This window comes from Salmo salar, chromosome 01 (assembly GCF_965601325.2).
Source record: "Salmo salar chromosome 01, fSalSal1, whole genome shotgun sequence".
Classification (NCBI taxonomy): Eukaryota; Metazoa; Chordata; class Actinopteri; order Salmoniformes; family Salmonidae; genus Salmo; species Salmo salar.
Window position 1 is genome coordinate 3,958,184 of NC_138291.1, and position 21,745 is coordinate 3,979,928.

The following is a 21,745-nucleotide window of genomic DNA, read 5'->3' on the forward strand; positions in this document are numbered from 1 at the left end:
AGTTATTGTTATACATGTATACACATTGTTACTCTGTCATATTTAATAAGTATTTTAGGCAAATAACTGTAGTTAAAATACCTGCAATCCAGAATAGTAGGACAGTAAAAATGAAGAGAAGTTTGCACATGTTGACTCTCAGTGATTGTTGAATACCATCTGGCATCTCGTCTGAAATGAGTGGAGAGGAGGACCAGGACGTGACCTCATCAGTGACTGGAGATGAGGAGAAACAGATGTGATGTCATCAGTAATGTGATGACCGAACGCAGTGTGACATCAGACCGCTTTAATGTTATCTTATATTATTCATGTGAAGTGTATCACAGCGGCTTGGAAATACAATTACATTTTCTAAAGAAGGCAAATAATTAGTAGGGAAACCTTTCGTCATCATTTTGATGTCGTCAGATTGGCTTTACGTGCGGTATAACGTTTGCTAGCTACTTAAGATTGACAGGAGACTACTGGATTTTACCAAGCTCATGTTATTATTGCAAGCTCATTTTAATGACAAACTTTGCTAGGTAATGACGACATTGTACGGAAGCCCTGAAGCCCAAGGTAAAAAAAAAAGAAAGTTGTTCAAACAACTTTACTAAGTCGTTCAAACGAGATACTAATTCATTTGAACGACATATTATCTTGTTTGAAGTTAAAACTTCATATTTTTTGTTGTTCTAATTAGTCCTCATTTGTTATGCAGCTTGTCACGGTAACGTAACGGTTAGTAACGGTTGCCTGAAGCCATTCATACACGGATTCCATCCATTGATATGTTTATTAATTTACAGTTTTTTGATAACCCAAAGCAGGGCTACTTTAAAAATGCCAGACCATGTCTAAGTGGCTGAGGAGCAGATAAACATTTTTTGGGGGGCTCTGGTACTGCTGAGCAACAAGCTCCGCTCTGCATTTATTTTAATTATTGTGACCCCACCCACAGTAACCTATATCTAGTTAATTTGATATATTTTGACTCCACCCACAGTAACCTATATCTAGTTAATTTGATATATTTGGACTCCACCCACAGTAACCTATATCTAGTTAATTTGATATATTTTGACTCCACCCACAGTAACCTATATCTAGTTAATTTGATATATTTGGACTCCACCCACAGCAACCTATATCTAGTTAATTTGATATATTTTGACTCCACCCACAGTAACCTATATCTAGTTAATTTGATATATTTTGACTCCACCCACAGTAACCTATATCTAGTTAATTTGATATACACTGCTCAAAAAAATAAAGGGAACACTAAAACAACACAATGTAACTCCAAGTCAATCATACTTCTGTGAAATCAAACTGTCCACTTAGGAAGCAACACTGATTGACAATACATTTCACATGCTGTTGTGCAAATGGAATAGACAACAGGTGGAAATTATAGGCAATTAGCAAGACACCCCCAATAAAGGAGTGGTTCTGCAGGTGGTAACCAAAGACCACTTCTCAGTTCCTATGCTTCCTGGCTGATGTTTTGGTCACTTTTGAATGCTGGCGGTGCTTTCACTCTAGTGGTAGCATGAGACGGCGTCTACAATCCACACAAGTGGCTCAGGTAGTGCAGCTCATCCAGGATGGCACATCAATGCGAGCTGTGGCAAGAAGGTTTGCTGTGTCTGTCAGCGTAGTGTCCAGAGCATGAAGGCGCTACCAGGAGACAGGCCAGTACATCAGGAGACGTGGAGGAGGCCGTAGGAGGGCAACAACCCAGCAGCAGGACCGCTACCTCCGCCTTTGTGCAAGGAGGAGCAGGAGGAGCACTGTCAGAGCCCTGCAAAATGACCTCCAGCAGGCCACAAATGTGCATGTGTCTGCTCAAACGGTCAGAAACAGACTCCATGAGGGTGGTATGAGGGCCCGACGTTCACAGGTGGGGGTTGTGCTTACAGCCCAACACCGTGCAGGATGTTTGGCATTTGCCAGAGAACACCAAGATTGGCAAATTCGCTACTGGCGCCAGGTGCTCTTCACAGATGAAAGCAGGTCCACACTGAGCACGTGACAGAAGTGACAGAGTCTGGAGACGCCGTGGAGAACGTTCTGCTGCCTGCAACATCCTCCAGCATGACCGGTTTGGCGGTGGGTCAGTCATGGTGTGGGGTGGCATTTCTTTGGGGGGCCGCACAGCCCTCCATGTGCTCGCCAGAGGTAGCCTGACTGCCATTAGGTACCGAGATGAGATCCTCAGACCCCTTGTGAGACCATATGCTGGTGCGGTTGGCCCTGGGTTCCTCCTAATGCAAGACAATGCTAAACCTCATGTGGCTGGAGTGTGTCAGCAGTTCCTGCAAGAGGAAGGCATTGATGCTATGGACTGGCCCGCCTGTTCCCCAGACCTGAATCCAATTGAGCACATCTGGGACATCATGTCTCGCTCCATCCACCAACGCCACGTTGCACCACAGACTGTCCAGGAGTTGGCGGATGCTTTAGTCCAGGTCTGGGAGGAGATCCCTCAGGAGACCATCCGCCACCTCATCAGGAGCATGCCCAGGCATTGTAGGGAGGTCATACAGGCACGTGGAGGCCACACACACTACTGAGCCTCATTTTGACTTGTTTTAAGGACATTACATCAAAGTTGGATCAGCCTGTAATGTGGTTTTCCACTTTAATTTTGAGTGTGACTCCAAATCCAGACCTCCATGGGTTGATAAATTGGATTTCCATTGATTATTTTTGTGTGATTTTGTTGTCAGCACATTCAACTATGTAAAGAAAAAAGTATTTAATAACATTATTTCTTTCATTCAGATCTAGGATGTGTTGTTTAAGTGTTCCCTTTATTTTTTTGAGCAGTATATTTTGACTCCACCTACAGTAACCTATATCTGTCACGTCCTGACTAGTAATAGGGGTTATTTGTTATTGTAGTTTGGTCAGGACGTGGCAGGGGGTGTTTGTTTTATGTGGTTCAGGGTGTGTTTTGTGTATGTGTTTAGGTAGAGGGGTATTTGATTTATTAGTCCGGGGTTTGTTAGTCTATGTTAGTATATTTCTATGTTTGATCTAGTCTTTCGTAGTTCTATGTTTAGTTAATTGGGGTTGGACCTTCAATTGGAGGCAGCTGGTTATCGTTGCCTCTGATTGAAGGTCCTATAATTAGGAGGTTGTTTGTCATGGGATTTTGTGGGAGATTGTTTCTTGTTTTGCTGTGTGCCTGACAAGACTGTCCAGTTCGTTTGTTTTGTATACGTTGTTTGTGTTTTCCTTCTTCACCTAATAAAAAGAAGATGAGTATACATTTTCCCGCTGCGTTTTGGTCTACACCCATGACAATATCTAGTTTATTTTCTACTTTCTAACATTAAGATATGTAGTTTCTATTTTGAAGGACTGAAAATGTTTATTTGTTTTATTTAACCTTTATTTAACTAGGCAAGTCAATTAAGAACAAATTCTTAATTACATTGACGGCCTACCCCCGCCAAACCCTCCCCTAACCCGGACGATGCTGGGCCAAGTGTGCGCCGCCCTATGGGACTCCCGATCACTGTCAGGTGTGATACAGCCTGGGATTGAACCAGGGTGTCTGTAGTGATGGCTCTAGCACTGAGATGCAGTGCCTTAGACCGCTGCGCCACTCGGAAAAACAATGTATTGACAGATGTTTTAGGTAAGCAATGCATATGCTGTAAAATGTATTTTAGTTTCTCTTGGAATAGAAACACCATAATATACAGTACCAGTCAGAAGTTTGGACACACCTCAAGGGTTTTTCTTTATTTTTACTATTTTCTACATTGTAGAATAATAGGGAAGACATCAAAACTATAAAATAACACATATGGAATCATGTAGTAACCAAAAAAGTGTTAACCTGTTAGGGCTAGGGGGCAGCATTGACACGGCTGGATAAAAAACATACCCGATTTAATCTGGTTACCACTCCTACTCAGTAACTAGAATATGCATATACTTATTACATATGGATAGAAAACACCCTAAATTTTCTAAAACTGTTTGAATGGTGTCTGTGAGTATAACAGAACTCAAATGGCAGGTCAAAACCTGAGAGATTCCTTTACAGGAAGTGGCCTGTCTGACCATTTGTTGAACTTCTTTTCCATCTCTATCATTTACTAAGGATCTCTGCTCTAACGTGACACTTCCCACGTCGTCCATAGGCGCTCAGAGCCCGGGAAAAAACAGAATGTCGTCATTCCAGCCCCAGGCTGAAACACATTATTGCCTTTCTCAAGTGGCCCATCAAGAGACACTAGCTTATGCGCGTGACCCCGACCGCCCCCGCCTTTGGGATTTTTTCCTCTGTTTGCCGAAAAGGAGATTCCCTGTCGGAATATTATCGCTTTTCTACGAGAAAAATGTCGTAAAAATTGATTTTAAACAGCGGTTGACATGCTTCGAAGTACGGTCATGGAATACTTAGAATTTTATTGTCACGAATTGCGCCAAGCGCGTGACACTTCTTTACTATTTCGGATAGTGTCTGGAACGCACGAACAAAACGCCGCTATTCGGATATAACGATGGATTATTTTGGACCAAACCAACATTTGTTATTGAAGTAGCTGTCCTGGGTGTGTATTCTGACGAAGACAACAAAAGGTAATGAAATTTTTATAATAGTAAATATGATTATGGTGAGTGCTAAACTTGCCGGGTGTCTAAATAGCGAGCCCGTGATGCCTGGGCTATGTACTTAGAATATTGCAAAATGTGCTTTCACCAAAAAGCTATTTTAAAATCGGACATATCGAGTGCATAGAGGAGGTCTGTATCTATAATTCTTAAAATAATTGTTATGCTTTTTGTGAACGTTTATCGTGAGTAATTTAGTAAAATGTTAGCGAATTCCCCGGAAGTTTGCGGGGGGTATGCTAGTTCTGAACGTCACATGCTAATGTAAAAAGCTGGTTTTTGATATAAATATGAACTTGATTGAACAAAACATGCATGTATTGTATAACATAATGTCCTAGGGTTGTCATCTGATGAAGATCATCAAAGGTGAGTGCTGCATTTAGCTGTCTTCTGGGTTTTGGTGACATTATATGCTGGCTTGAAAAATGGGTGTCTGATTATTTCTGGCTTGGTTCTCTGCTGACATAATCTAATGTTTTGCTTTCGTTGTAAAGCCTTTTTGAAATCGGACAGTGTGGTTAGATTAACGAGAGTCTTATCTTTAAATGGCTGTAAAATAGTCATATGTTTGAGAAATTGAAGTAATAGGATTTTTAAGGTTTTGAAAATCGCGCCACAGGATAGCCGTGGCTGTTACGTAGGTGGGACGAATTCGTCCCGCCTAGCCTAGAGAGGTTCAACAAATCAAAATATATTTTAGAATCTTCAAAGTAGCCACCCTTTGCCTTGATGACAGCTTTAGACACTCTTGGCATTCTCTCAACTTGCTTCAACTGGAATGCTTTTCCAACAGTCTTGAAGGAGTTCCCACATATGCTGAGCACTTGTTGGCTGCTTTTCACTCTGTGGTCCAACTCATCCCAAACCATCTCAGTTGGGTTGAGGTTGGGTGATTGTGGAGGCCAGGTCATCTGACGCAGCACTCCATCACTCTCCTTCTTGGTCAAATAGCCCTTACACAGCCTTGAGGTGTGTTGGCTCATTGACCTGTTGAAAAACAAATGATAGTCCCACTAAGTGCAAACTAGATGATGTGGCGTATCGCTGCAGAATGCTGTGGTAGCCATGCTGGTTAAGTATGCCTTGAATTCTAAATAAACCACTGACAGTGTCACCAGCAAAGCACCTCCACACCCTGACACCTCCTCCTCCGTGCTTCATGGTGGAAACCACACATGCGGCGATCATCCATTCACCTACTCTGCGTCTCACAAAGACACTGCAGTCGGAACCAAAAATCTCAAATTTGGAATCATCAGACCAAAGGACACATTTCCATCGGTCTAATGTCTATTGCTCGTGTTTCTTGGCCCAAGCAAGTCTCTTCTTATTATTGGTGTCCTTTAGTAGTTGTTTCTTTGCAGCAAATTCGACCATGAAGGCCTGATTCACGCAGTCTCCTCTGAACAGTTGATGTTGTGATGTGTCTGTTACTTGAACTCTGTGAAGCATTTATTTGGGCTGCAATTTCTGAGATTGGTCCTCATGAGAGCCAGTTTCATCGTACCGCTTGATGGTTTTTGTGAGTACACTTGAAGAAACTTTCAAAGTTCTTGAATTTTTCCGTATTGACTGACCTTCATGTCTTATAGTAATGATGGAGTGTCATTTCTCTTTGCTTATTTGAGTTGTTTTTCACATAATATGGACTTTGTCTTTTACCAAATCGGGCTAACTTCTGTATACCACCCCAACCTTGTGACAACACAATTGATTGGCTCAAACGCATTAAGAAGGAAAGAAATTCCACAAATTAACTTTTAACAAGGCGCACAGGTTAACCTCTCTAGGGCAGGCGGGACGAATTCGTCCCACCTACGTAACAGCCAGTTGAATCCTGTGGCGCGATTTTCAAATACCTTAAAAATGCTATTACTTCAATTTCTCAAACATATGACTATTTTACAGCTATTTAAAGACAAGACTCTCGTTAATCTAACCACACTGTCCGATTTCAAAAAGGCTTTACAACGAAAGCAAAACATTAGATTATGTCAGCAGAGTACGCTGCCAGAAATAATCAGACACCCATTTTTCAAGCTAGCATATAATGTCACAAAAACCCAGAAGACAGCTAAATGCAGCACTAACCTTTGATGATCTTCATCAGATGACACACCTAGGACATTATGTTATACAATACATGCATGTTTTGTTCAATCAAGTTCATATTTATATCAAAAAACAGCTTTTTACATTAGCATGTGACGTTCAGAACTAGCATACCCACCGCAAACTTCCGGTGAATTTACTAAATTACTCACGATAAACGTTCACAAAAAACATAACAATTATTTTAAGAATTATAGATACAGAACTCCTTTATGCAATCGCTATGTCCGATTTTAAAATAGCTTTTCGGTGAAAGCACATTTTGCAATATTCTGAGTAGATAGCTCGCCATCACAGGCTAGCTATTTTGACACCCACCAAGTTTGGCCCTCACCAAACTCCGATTTACTATAAGAAAAATTGGATTACCTTTGCTGTTCTTCGTCAGAATGCACTCCCAGGACTTCTACTTCAATAACAAATGTTGGTTTGGTTCAAAATAATCCATAGTTATGTTCAAATATCCTCTGTTTTGTTCGTGCGTTCAAGACACTATCCGAAGGGTGACGAAGGGTGACGCGCACAACGCGTTTCGTGACCAAAAAATTCTAAATATTCCATTATCGTACTTCGAAGCATGTCAACCGCTGTTTAAAATCAATTTTTATGCGATTTTTCTCGTAAAAAAGCGATAATATTCCGACCGGGAAACCCTGTTTTCGTTCAAAGACGAAAAAATAAAAACATGGTGTCGGCTCGTGCACGCGCCCCCAGTCTCATTGTTCTCTGATCGACCACTATCCAAATGCGCTACTGTTTTTCAGCCAGGGGCTCCAAAGTCATCATTCAACGTTTTGCCGCCTTCTGAGAGCCTATGGGAGCCGTAGGAAGTGTCACGTTACAGCAGAGATCCTCAGTTTTCAATAAAGAGAGTGTAGAAGGCCAAGAAATGGTCAGAGAGGGCACTTCCTGTAAGGAATCTTCTCAGGTTTTTGCCTGCCATATGAGTTCTGTTATACTCACAGACACCATTCAAACAGTTTTAGAAACTTTAGGGTGTTTTCTATCCAAATCAAACAATTATATGCATATTCTAGTTTCTGGGCAGTAGTAATAACCAGATTAAATCGGGTACGTTTTTTATCCAGCCGTGCAAATACTGCCCCCTACCCTAGAGAGGTTAAATGTCTCACTCACGTTGTCCACGGAGAACGAGATCCCACAGTCCTTGGGAGCAGGTCGTGTCGGTGGCACTGTGTCATTCTCAAAGCGGGCGAAGAAGGTGTTTAGCTTGTCTGGGAGCAAGACGTCAGTGTCCACGATGTGGCTGGTTTTCCCATTGTAGTCTGTTTTTGTCTGTAGACCCTGCCACATACGTCTTGTCTCTGAGCCGTTGAATTGCAACTCCACTTTGTCTCTGTACTGACGTTTTGTCTGTTTGATTGCCTTACGGAGGGAATGACTAAACGGTTTGTGTTCAACCATTATTCCCAGTCACCTTGCCATGGTTAAATGTGGTGGTTCGCAATTTCAGTTTTATACGAATGCTGTCAATCTATCCACGGTTTCGGGTTTGGGTAGGTTTTAATAGGCACAGTGCGAACAACATCTCTTATACACTTCCTGATGAACTCAGTCACTGTGTCCATGTAAACATCAATGTTATTCTCAGAAGCTACCCGGAACATATCCCAGTCTGCATGATCAAAACTATCTTAAAGCATGGATTCCGATTGGCCAGACCAGCATTGAATAGACCTAGGCACGGGTACTTCCTGATTGAGTTTCTGCCTATAGGATGGGAGGAGCAAAATGGAGTCGTGATCTGATTTGGCCGAAGGGAGGGCAGAGGAGGGCCATGTAGGCATCTTGAAAAGGCGAGTAGCAGTAGTCTAGTGTTTTTCCTAAGCGAGTACTACAGTCAATGTGTTGGTAGAACTTCGGTAGCGATTTCTTCAAATTTGCTTTATTAAAATCCCCAGCTACAATAAATGCGGCCTCAGGATATGTGGTTTCCAGTTTGCATAAAGTCCAGTGTAGTTCCTTGAGGGCCGTTGTGGTATCGGGGGAATATACACGGCTCTGAGGGTAGAGTGGGTTAACACCTGCTGATACCACAGTATGGTGTTGTACTGGGGAGAGTGGGTTAACACCTGCTGATACCACAGTATGGTGTTGTAGCTGGGGAGAGTGTGTTCCACCTGCTGATACCACAGTATGGTGTTGTAGCTGGGGAGAGTGGGTTAACACCTGCTGATACCACAGTATGGTGTTGTACTGGGGAGAGTGGGTTAACACCTGCTGATACCACAGTATGGTGTTGTAGCTGGGGAGAGTGGGTTAACACCTGCTGATACCACAGTATGGTGTTGTAGCTGGGGAGAGTGGGTTAACAGAACAGGACTGCAGTTTCTCCAGAAATCTGAAACACTGAAGATGGAGACTAGAGAATACTGGAGCAGAGGAGTTCACCTGTTACAGAAGAGGAGAGAGAGGTGTTTTATACGCCAATCATTCATACAGGAAATATACAGAATAATATATTATTTTAGACAATCTCTAACCTGTCAGATAAACAATAATAATAACCGTAATCAACAATAATCCACAAAAAGCAGAAAGATTCATGTTAATGGATGAAGGATATCCAGCATTGATATCTTCTTGGTTTGTCACTGACTGTAGGTGAACATTCAACAGGACAAGGTATGGATCTTCTGAATGGGTCCAGACAGCTCTACACACCAACGTCTACTGATGTAATGTGTCTGGTGACTCCCCATGGACGTGCTGAGCTGTAACTCCACCTACAGGAAATTCATGATTTCATATCATAACACCACATGGACGTGCTGAGCTGTAACTCCACCTACAGGAAATACATGATATCATATCATTACACCACATGGATGTGTTGAGCTGTAACTCCACCTACAGGAAATACATGATATCATATCATAACATCACATGGATGTGTTGAGCTGTAACTCCACCTACAGGAAATACATGATATCATATCATAACACCACATGGATGTGTTGAGCTGTAACTCCACCTACAGGAAATACATGATTTCATATCATAACACCACATGGATGTGTTGAGCTGTAACTCCACCTACAGGAAATACATGATATCATATCATAAGTTGTCATGGTCTCCTGAATGTGCCATTAGGGAACCTCTCCTTCCTAATAGGCCAGCTGGTGAGTCTGTTGGCACCGACTGAGAGTCGGTTACAGTGTGATGTTAACGCAGCTGAGGATTCTGACAGCATATCAGGGGAGGAGGTTTCTGTAGAACAGAGAAGGAGATTTGTGTAAACTAGCAGCACAGTAATACACAGCACTGCTATCTGCAGTTAGCTCTCTGATGGTTAAGGTGCTGGTCTGCATTAGCATCTCCTTCAGTGACTCCTGAATACAGTGACACCTGAACCCCCAGTCATGTGTCCCAGAAGTATCTGTCTGTGTCCATTTTGTTTGTACCAGAGAATTATGGTATAGTTTGGTACTCTATGTGAACATTCTATCTTAGCAGACTCTTCCTGGTTCTTGTACAGGGCTGCAGCACTCTGGTCAACCTGGTTACTCAGAGAAGAACCTGTAGAGAGAAAAGGAGAAGGAGAGAGAGAGAAAGAAACAACAGATAAATAAAACATATTCACCTGTAATACATTAAAAAAAACGAACACAGAGTATTAGGAGTTCCGGAAATAATCTGAATATCTGCGACCCAGGCTGTGTAACCCATGGAGATAAGAATTCTGATCACTGCTAAGGACAGAAAGAATGAGTCAGACAAACCACTCCACATTAATTAGAGATTAATTAATTAATTAAGCTTCTCATCAACTCATCTCAGTCATCTTATAGATCTCCTTATGAAAACAGGAGGAGGAGGTTTTTAGTTTTAGTCTATGAATATAGCTGGAGCTAAACAACAATTACACAGCTACACTACTGCAGATGTAGGATCTTAATTTGTCTAGTTTTTCTCTGCTGGATAATAATGCTGCAGCAACAGGTAATGTGAATTATTGTGTGGATTATGATAATGACAATTATTTTAGGGGTTGATAGATTTATAGTTAGGGCAAATTAAGTCTGACATGTTTAAGTGGAATTTACATACTCTAGAATCCTTTTTAAACTTCAAACACACTACAAGTCTGACATTTCCTGCAACAACAGGGTTATCGAATTAAGATTCAATATCTGACAGGTCTTGGAAAAAAATATGCTATGTAGTACCTAAAAGGGTTCAATCGGCTGTCCCCAAAGGATAATCCTTTGTAGAACCCTTTTTGGAACTAGGTAGAACCCTTTTGGTTCTAGGTAGAACCCTTTTGGATTCTATGTAGAACTCTTTCCACAGAAGGTTCTACACGGATCCCAAAAGAGTCCTACTTGGAACTAAACAGTGTTCCTATGGGGACAGGTGAATAACCCTTTTTTTCAAAGAGTGTATGTCTAAGGGAATTGTGTTTCGTTGCAGTGGTGTAGTGATATTTGTTTAGGTAAGAATTTCTAAGCAAACGGCTGGAGGTAGGGCTTTCTCCTATAGAGCTCCATTTTTATGGAATGGTCTGCCTACCAATGTGAGAGACGCAGACTCAGTCTCAACCTTTAAGTCTTTACTGAAGACTTATCTCTTCAGTAGGTCCTGTGATTAAGTACAGTCTGGCCCAGGAATGTGAAGGTGAAAGGCTGGAGCAACGAACCGCCCTTGCTGTCTCTGCCTTGCCGGTTCCCCTCTTTCCACTGGGATTCTCTGCCTCTAACCCTTTTACAGGGGCTGAGTCACTGGCTTACTGGTGTTCTTCCATGCCGTCCATGGGAGGGGTGCGTCACTTGAGTGGGTTGAGTCACTGACGTGGTCTTCCTGTCTGGGTTGGCGCCCCCCCTTGGGTTGTGCCATGGCGGAGATCGTTGTGGGCTATACTCGGCCTTGTCTTAGGACGGTAAGTTGGTGGTTGGAGACATCCCTCTAGTGGTGTGGGGGCTGTGCTTTGGCAAAGTGGGTGGGGTTATATCCTGCCTGTTTGGCCCTGTCCGGGGGTATCATCGGATGGGGCCACAGTGTCTTCTGATCCCTCCTGTCTCAGCCTCCAGTATTTATGCTGCAGTAGTTTATGTGTCGGGGGGCTAGGGTCAGTCTGTTACATCTGGAGGATTTCTCTTGTCTTATCCGGTGTCCTGTGTGAATTTAAATATGCTCTCTCTAATTCTCTCTTTCTCTCTTTCTGTCTTTCTCTCGGAGGACCTGAGCCCTAGGACCATGCCTCAGGACTACCTGGCATGATGACTCCTTGCTGTCCCCAGTCTACCTGGCCGTGCTGCTGCTCCAGTTTCACCAGTAGACTAATAGAATGCTCTGGGTGACACCAGTAGACTGATAGAATGTTCTGGTGACACCAGTAGACTAATAGAATGCTCTGGGTGACACCAGTAGACTGATAGAATGTTCTGGTGACACCAGTAGACTAATAGAATGCTCTGGGTGACACCAGTAGACTGATAGAATGCTCTGGGTGACCCCTTTGTTATGTCAAGCCTAAATAAGTTCAGGAGTAAACATTTGTTTAGCAAGTCACATGCAATAAGATACATTTTTTAATGACTACCTTATCTCTATACCCCACCCATACAATTATCTGTAAAGTCCCTCAGTCGAGCAGTGAATTTCTAACACAGATTCAACTACAAAGACCAGGGAGGTTTTCCAATGTCTCGCAAAGGGCACCTATTGGTAGATGGCAAAAAAAAAAGCAGACATTGAATTTCCCTTTGAACATGTGTAACAGCTGTCAAATGGAGTAGACCAAGGCGCAGCATGGTTAGTGCTCATCATGAATTTATTTGACCGAGAACACATGAACAGAAAAACAAAAGACGACAGCCAAACAGTTTTGTCAGGTAAGAAATACTAAACAGAAATAAACCACCCACAAAACACAATGAGAAAACCCCTACATAAATATGGTCTCTAATCAGAGGCAATGAGATTCAGCTGCCTCCAATTAGAGACCAACCCCAAACAATTCCAACATAGAAACAGAAAAACTAGATATTTAAACATAGAAATAGAATAATATAGATCATCCCAAAAACCCCAAAACACACAAAACAAACACCCCCTGCCACGCCCTGACCAAACTATCATAACAAAATGACCCCTTACTGGTCAGGATGTGACAGCATGTTGACATTATTTCACTTTGGGCCTGAGCAATCTTACTGGAATAAAGACCTCCTCCATTCCTGGCATGATATCTCACGTCTCAAAATAGGGCTACATAATGTTAGATCCCTCACTTCCAAGGCAGTCATAGTCAATGAACTCAGCACTGATCATAACCTTGATGTGATTGGCCTGACTGAAACATGTCTCAAGCCTGATGAATTGACTGTGTTAAATGAGGCTTCTCCTCCTGGTTACCCTAGTGACCATATCCCCCACTTATCCCACAACCGCAGATGTGTTACATTTACTTTTTGACAGCAAAAAAAATAAGAAATAATAATAATTGTTTTCGTCTTTTGAGCTTGAAGTCTCAAATCTCATGAAATCTATATCAGTTTTTATAGCGACTGTTTCCAGGCCTTATGGGCAGTATACAGTGTTCCTCATTCACATTTTTGGTGACTTCAATATTCACATGGAGAAGTCCACAGACCCACTCCAAAAGACTTTTGGAGCAATCATTGACTCAGTGGGTTTTGTCCAACATGTCTCCGGACGTACGCATTGCCACAGTCATACCCTGGATCAGTCATACAGTGGATCAGTCATACCCTGGATCAGTCATACTCTGGATCAGCCATACCCTGGATCAGTCATACTCTGGATCAGTCATACACTGGATCAGTCATACAGTGGATCAGTCATACTCTGGATCAGTCATACCCTGGATCAGTCATACTCTGGATCAGTCACACTCTGGATCAGTCATACTCTGGATCAGTCATACCCTGGATCAGTCATACCCTGGATCAGTCATACTCTGGATCAGTCATACCCTGGATCAGTCACACTCTGGATCAGTCACACTCTGGATCAGTCATACTCTGGATCAGTCATGCCCTGGATCAGTCATACTCTGGATCAGTCATACTCTGGATCAGTCATACTCTGGATCAGTCATACCCTGGATCAGTCACACTCTGGATCAGTCACTCCCTGGATCAGTCACACCCTGGATCAGTCATACCCTGGATCAGTCATACTCTGGATCAGTCATACCCTGGATCAGTCACACTCTGGATCAGTCATACCCTGGATCAGTCATAGTCTGGATCAGTCACACTCTGGATCAGTCATAGTCTGGACCAGTCATACCCTGGATCAGTCATAGTCTGGATCAGTCACACTCTGGATCAGTCATAGTCTGGACCAGTCATACCCTGGATCTAGGTTTGTCCCGTGGAATAAATATATATCCTGGAATATCGGACTACCATTTGATTACGTTTGCAATCACAACAAATAATCTGCTCAGACCCCAACCAACTACTATCAAAAGCCGCTCTATACGTTCTCAGACAACCCAAAGATTCCTAGATGCCCTTTCAGACTCCCTCCACCTACCCAAGGATGTTGGAGTACAAAAATCAGTTAACCACCTAACTGAGGATCTGAATTGTACCTTGCATAATACCCAAGATGCAGTTGCACCTATAAAAACCAAAAACATTTCTCACAAGAAATTAGCTTCCTGGTTTACAGAAAATACCTGAGCCGTGAAGCAACCTTCCAAAAAATTGGAACGGAAATGGCGCTCCACCAAATTGGAAGTCCTCTGACTAGCTTGGAAAGACAGTACTGTCCAATATCGAAGATCCCTCACTGCTGCTCGATCAGCCTACTTTTCCAACCTAATTGAGGAGAATAAAAACAATCCTAAATCTATTTTTGATACTGTCGCAAAGCTAACTAAAAATAAACATTCTCCAAGTGAGGATGGCCTTCACTTCAGCAGTGATAAATTCATGAACTTCTTCGACGAAAGATCATGATCATTAGAAAGCAAATTACGGTCTCTTCTTTGTTCTGAGTCTGCATAAAACTGCCAGGACCTCGGATCAATAGAGACACTGAAGTTATTTTATCCTGTATCTCTCGACACATTCACGAAAATAGTCATGGCCTCTAAACCTTCCAGCTGCCTACTGGACCCAATTCCAACTAAACTACTTAAAAAGCTACTTCCTGGGCTTGGTTCTCCTGTATTGAACATAATAAACAGCTCCCTAACCTCTGGATGTGTACCAAATTCACTAAAAGTGGCAGTAATAAAGCCTCTTCTGTAAACACCAAACCTTGACCTGGAAAATTTTAAGAATCTATCTACCTATATCAAACCTCCTATTCCTCTCAAAAATTGTGGAAAAAGCTGTTGCGCAGCAACTCACTGCCTTCCTGAAGAAATGAACCCATCATAGCACTGAGACTCATGAAGGTGTTATATGTCCTTTTTATGGCATCGGACCAAGGCTTTGTATCTGTCCTCGTGCTCCTAGACCTTAGTGCCGCTGTTGAAACCATCGATCACCATGTTCTTTTAGAGAGATTGGAAACCATAATTGGTCTATACGGACAAGTTCTTGCCTGGTTTAGATCTTATCTGTCGGAAAGATATCAGTTCATCTCTGGATGGTTTGTCCTCCGCCAAATCAATTGTACGTTTTTGTGTTCCTCAAGATTCTGTTTTAAAATCACTACTGTTTTCACCATATATTCTACCTCTTGGTGATGTCATTCGGAAAACACAATGTCAACTTTCACTGCTGCGTGGACGACACACAACTGTACATTTCGATAAAACATGGTGAAGCAACAAAATTGCCTACCCTGGAAGACTGTTTCAGACATAAGGAAGTGGATGGCAGCAAAATAGAGATGCTAGTTCCAGGTCCTAAGAAACAAATAGATCTGCTGTTTGATCTGACAATTAATCTTGATGGTTGTACTGTCGTCTCAAATAGAACTGAGAAGGACCTCGTGTTAATCTGGACCCTGATCTCTCTTTTGACGAACATGAAGAATATTTCGTGGGCACATTTTTTCCATCTTCAAATTTTTTGGTTAAAAAATGATGCAGAAAAGCTAATTCTTGCTTTTGTCACTTCTAGATTAGACTACTGCAATGCTCTACTCTCCATCTACCCAGATAAAGCACTAAATCAACTTCAATTAGTGCTAAATACGGCTTCTAGAAGCTTGACTAGAACCCCCAAATTTGATCATATTACTCCAGTGCTAGCCTCTCTACAATGTCTCCTCTTAAGGATCCGCCCCTTTTTTCAATTTTCTCCTAAAATGACTTACCCAAATCGAACTGCCTGTAACTCAGGCCCTGAAGCAAGGATATGCATATTCTTGGTACCATTTGAAAGGAAACACTTTGAAGTTTGTGGAAATGTGAAAGGAATATAGGAGATTCTCTGATCCACCTCTACGCAGACGACACCATTCTGTATACAACTGGTCCTTCTTTGAACACTGTGTTAAGAAACCTAGAAAGAAGCTTCAATGCCATACAACATTAAGCATCTCCAATCCAAAATTAAATCTAGAATCGGCTTCCTATATCGCAACAAAGCATTCTTCACTCATGCTGCCAAACATACCCTCATAAAGCAGACTATCCTACCGATCCTTGACTTCGGCGATGTCATTTACAAAATAGCCTCCAACACTCTATTCAGCAAATTGGATGCAGTCTATCACAGTGCCATCCATTTTGTCACCAAAGCCCCATATACTACCCACCACTGCGACCTGTATGCTCTCGTTGGCTGGCCAGTCGCCAAACCCACTGGCTCCAAGTCATCTATAAGTCTTTTCCAGCTAAAGCCCCGCCTTATCTCAGCTCACTGGTCCCCATAGCAACACCCACCCGTAACACGCACTCCAGCAGGTATATTGCACTGGTCATCCCCAAAGCCAACACCTGCTTTGGCCGCCTTTCCTTCCAGTTCTCTACTGCCAATGACTGGAACGAATTGCAAAAATCACTGAAGCTGGAGACTTATATCTCAATCTCTAACTTTAATCATCAGCTGTCAGAGCAGCTTACCAATCACTGTACCTGTACACAGCCCATCTGTAAATAGCACACCCAACTACCTCATCCCCATATTGTTATTCATTTATATTTTGCTCTTTTGCACCCCAGTATATCTACTTGCACATCATCATCTGCACATCTATCACTCCAGTGTTAATGCTAAATTGTAATTATTTTGCCTCTATGTTCTATTTATTGCCTTACTTCCCTAATCTTACTACATTTGCACACACTGTACATATATTTCTCTATTGTGTTATTGACTGTACGTTTGTTTATCCCATATGTAACTCTGTGTTGTTGTTTTTGTCACACTGCTTTGCTTTATCTTGGCCAGGTCGCAGTTGTAAATGAGAACTTGTTCTCAACTGGCCTACCTGGTTAAATAAAGGTGAAAAAATATATATACAGTGAGGGAAAAAAGTATTTGATCCCCTGCTGATCTTGTATGTTTGCCCACTGACAAAGAAATGATCAGTCTATCATTTTAATGGTAGGTTTATTTGAACAGTGAGAGACAGAATAACAACAAAAATATCCAGAAAAACGCATGTCAAAAATGTTATAAATTGATTTGCATTTTAATGAGGGAAATAAGTATTTGACCCCCTGTCAATCAGAAAGATTTATGGCTCCCAGGTGTCTTTTATTCAGGTAATGAGCTGAGATTAGGAGCACACTCTTAAAGGGAGTGCTCCTAATCTCAGCTTGTTACCTGTATAAAAGACACCTGTCCACAGAAGCAATCAATCAATCAGATTCCAAACTCTCCACCATGGCCAAGACCAAAGAGCTCTCCAAAGATGTCAGGGACAAGATTGTAGACCTACACAAGGCTGAAATGGGCTACAAGACCATCGCCAAGCAGCTTGGTGAAAAGGTGACAACAGTTGGTGCGATTATTCGCAAATGGAAGAAACACAAAAGAACTGTCAATCTCCCTCGGCCTGGGGCTCCATGCAAGATCTCACCTCGGGGAGTTGCAATGATCATGAGAACGGTGAGGAATCAGCCCAGAACTACACGGGAGGATCTTGTCAATGATCTCAAGGCAGCTGGGACCATAGTCACCAAGAAAACAATTGATAACACACTACGCCGTGAAGGACTGAAATCCTGCAGCGCCCGCAAGGTCCCCCTGGTCAAGAAAGCACATATACATGCCCGTCTGAAGTTTGCCAATGAACATCTGAATGATTCAGAGGACAACTGAGTGAAAGTGTTGTGGTCAGATGAGACCAAAATGGAGCTCTTTGGCATCAACTCAACTCGCCGTGTTTGGAGGAGGAGGAATGCTGCCTATGACCCTAAGAACACCATCCCCACCGTCAAACATGGAGGTGGAAACATTATGCTTTGAGGGTGTTTTTCTGCTAAGGGGACGGGACAACTTCACCGCATCAAAGGGACGATGGACGGGGCCATGTGCCGTCAAATCTTGGGTGAGAACCTGCCTCCCTCAGCCAGGGCATTGAAAATGGGTCGTGGATGGGTATTCCAGCATGACAATGACCCAAAACACACGGCCAAGGCAACAAAGGAGTGGCTCAAGAAGAAGCACATTAAGGTCCTGGAGTGGCCTGGCCAGTCTCCAGACCTTAATCCCATAGAAAATCTGTGGAGGGAGCTGAAGGTTGCCAAACATGAGCCTCGAAACCTTAATGACTTGGAGAAGATCTGCAAAGAGGAGTGGGACAAAATCCCTCCTGAGATGTGTGCAAACCTGGTGGCCAACTACAAGAAACGTCTGACCTCTGTGATTGCCAACAAGGGTTTTGCCACCAAGTACTAAGTCATGTTTTGCAGAGGGGTCAAATACTTATTTCCCTCATTAAAATGCTAATCATTTTATAACATTTTTAACATGCGTTTTTCTGGAATTTTTTGTTATTATTCTGTCTTCCACTGTTCAAATAAACCTACCATTAATATACTGCTCAAAAAAATAAAGGGAACACTTAAACAACACATCCTAGATTTGAATGAAAGAAATAATCTTATTAAATACATTTTTCTTTACATAGTTGAATGTGCTGACAACAAAATCACACAAAAATAATCAATGGAAATCCAATTTATCAACCCATGGAGGTCTGGATTTGGAGTCACACTCAAAATGAAAGTGGAAAACCACACTACAGGCTGATCCAACTTTGATGTAATGTCCTTAAAACAAGTCAAAATGAGGCTCAGTAGTGTGTGTGGCCTCCACGTGCCTGTATGACCTCCCTACAACGCCTGGGCATGCTCCTGATGAGGTGGCAGATGGTCTCCTGAGGGATCTCCTCCCAGACCTGGACTAAAGCATCTGCCAACTCCTGGACAGTCTGTGGTGCAACGTGGCGTCGGTGGATGGAGCGAGACATGATGTCCCAGATGTGCTCAATTGGATTCAGGTCTGGGGAACAGGCGGGCCAGTCCATAGCATCAATGCCTTCCTCTTGCAGGAACTGCTGACACACTCCAGCCACATGCGGTCTAGCATTGTCTTGCATTAGGAGGAACCCAGTGCCAACCGCACCAGCATATGGTCTCACAAGGGATCTGAGGATCTCATCTCGGTACCTAATGGCAGTCAGGCTACCTCTGGCAAGCACATGGAGGGCTGTGCGCCCCCCCAAAGAAATGCCACCCCACACCATGACTGACCCACCGCCAAACCGGTCATGCTGGAGGATGTTGCAGGCAGCAGAATGTTCTCCACGGCGTCTCCAGACACTGTCACGTCTGTCACATGCTCAGTGTGAACCTGCTTTCATCTGTGAAGAGCACAGGGCGCCAGTGGCGAATTTGCCAATCTTGGTGTTCTCTGGCAAATGCCAAACATCCTGCACGGTGTTGGGCTGTAAGCACAACCCCCACCTGTGGACGTCGGGCCCTCATACCACCCTCATGGAGTCTGTTTCTGACCGTTTGAGCAGACACATGCAAATTTGTGGCCTGCTGGAGGTCATTTTGCAGGGCTCTGGCAGTGCTTCTCCTGCTCCTCCTTGCACAAAGGCGGAGGTAGCGGTCCTGCTGCTGGGTTGTTGCCCTCCTACGGCCTCCTCCACGTCTCCTGATGTACTGGCCTGTCTCCTGGTAGCGCCTCCATGCTCTGGACACTACGCTGACAGACACAGCAAACCTTCTTGCCACAGCTCGCATTGATGTGCCATCCTGGATGAGCTGCACTACCTGAGCCACTTGTGTGGGTTGTAGACTCCGTCTCATGCTACCACTAGAGTGAAAGCACCGCCAGCATTCAAAAGTGACCAAAACATCAGCCAGGAAGCATAGGAACTGAGAAGTGGTCTGTGGTCACCACCTACAGAACCACTCCTTTTTTGGGGGTGTCTTGCTAATTGCCTATAATTTCCACCTGTTGTCTATTCCATTTGCACAACAGCATGTGGAATTTGTTGTCAATCAGTGTTGCTTCCTAAGTGGACAGTTTGATTTCACAGAAGTGTGATTGACTTGGAGTTACATTGTGTTGTTTAAGTGTTCCCTTTATTTTTTTGAGCAGTGTATTATGGACTGATCATTTCTTTGTCAGTGGGCAAACGTACAAGATCAGCAGGGGATCAAATACTTTTTTCCCTCACTGTATATATAAATTCTGCAGCATTGGGTTGTATTGGAGAATCTCAGTCTTAAATAATTTTCCACACATAGTCTGTGCCTGTATATAGTTTTCATGCTAGTGAGGGCCGAGAATCCACTCTCACATAGGTACGTGATTGCAAAGGGCATCAGTATCTTAACAGCGCTATTTGTCAAGGCAGGATACTCTGAGCGCAGCCCAATCCAGAAATCTGGCAGTGGTTTCTGATTAAATTCCATTTTCACAGAACCGCTTGTTGCAATTTCAATGACGCTTCCTTGTTCAGATATCCTCAGGTACCCTAAAATGTAATTAAACTACAATATTTCATACGGAAAGAAGAAAGAAAAGTAAAATTAGCAAGTGCACGTCCTCTTCGTCACGCACCCACAGGCTGATTTCCAACTATGACTCCCTGTACCAAAACTCAAAATTCTTCCTCGTTTTGGAAGAAACAAGCCTGAAACCTTGAACAAAGACTGTAGACATCTAGTGGAAGCCAAAGGAATTGCAATCTGGGAGTTGGAATTGCATAGGACCCATAGCTTTCTATTGAAAGAGCATGGGATCTCAAAAAGAAAATTATTCCAGCTGGTTTTTGTTTGGATTTAGTGTTATAGTCTTCATACATTATTTTAAAATTTCTACCAACTTCAAAGTTGTTTCTATCCAATGGTACCAATTATATGAATATCCTGGCTTCTGGGCCTGAGTAACAGGCAGTTTACTTTGGGCACTTCAGTCTGGCGGAAATTCTGAAAAAAGGACCCTAGCCCTAAGAAGTCAAAGTGAATCATTTTCACTGTAGTGTCCAAAACGTCTTTCAAGCTGTCAGGCATCTCGGTGGATGCTGCAGTGTTCCCAAGTGACGTGGGGAGCACATACTCCACTATATCTCCCTGTCATGGCTTTTGCACCATCAGTACTGATACTAACATGAGCAGCAGCTACGTTTGGCTATATATGGACCGTTAGTGGAATTCCCGCAAGAGAGTAACGGTTAATATTATTGGATGTTAATTATTTGACTAGTCTAGCTGTATTTGACATTGTGTTGTTAATTCTCTGAACACTAGATGGTTTAACCCCTGTGCGGCCTCGACATCTAGCGAAAAATCAAATCGCCATTAGCATAACAAAATGTAATAAAAAAAGTTTTTCAATTTTGTTTCAAATTATATCGTTTTATAGATACACCTCTCCTGAATCGAACCACGTTGTCCGATTTCAAAAAGGCTTTACAGCAAAAGCAAAACATTAGATTATGTTAGAGGAGTATATAGTAAAAGTAGCCACATAGCCATTTTCCGACCAACCACATGCATCACAAATAACCAAAAAACAGCGAAATGCAGCACTAACCTTTGACAATCTTCATCAGATGACACACCTAGGACATCATGTTACAC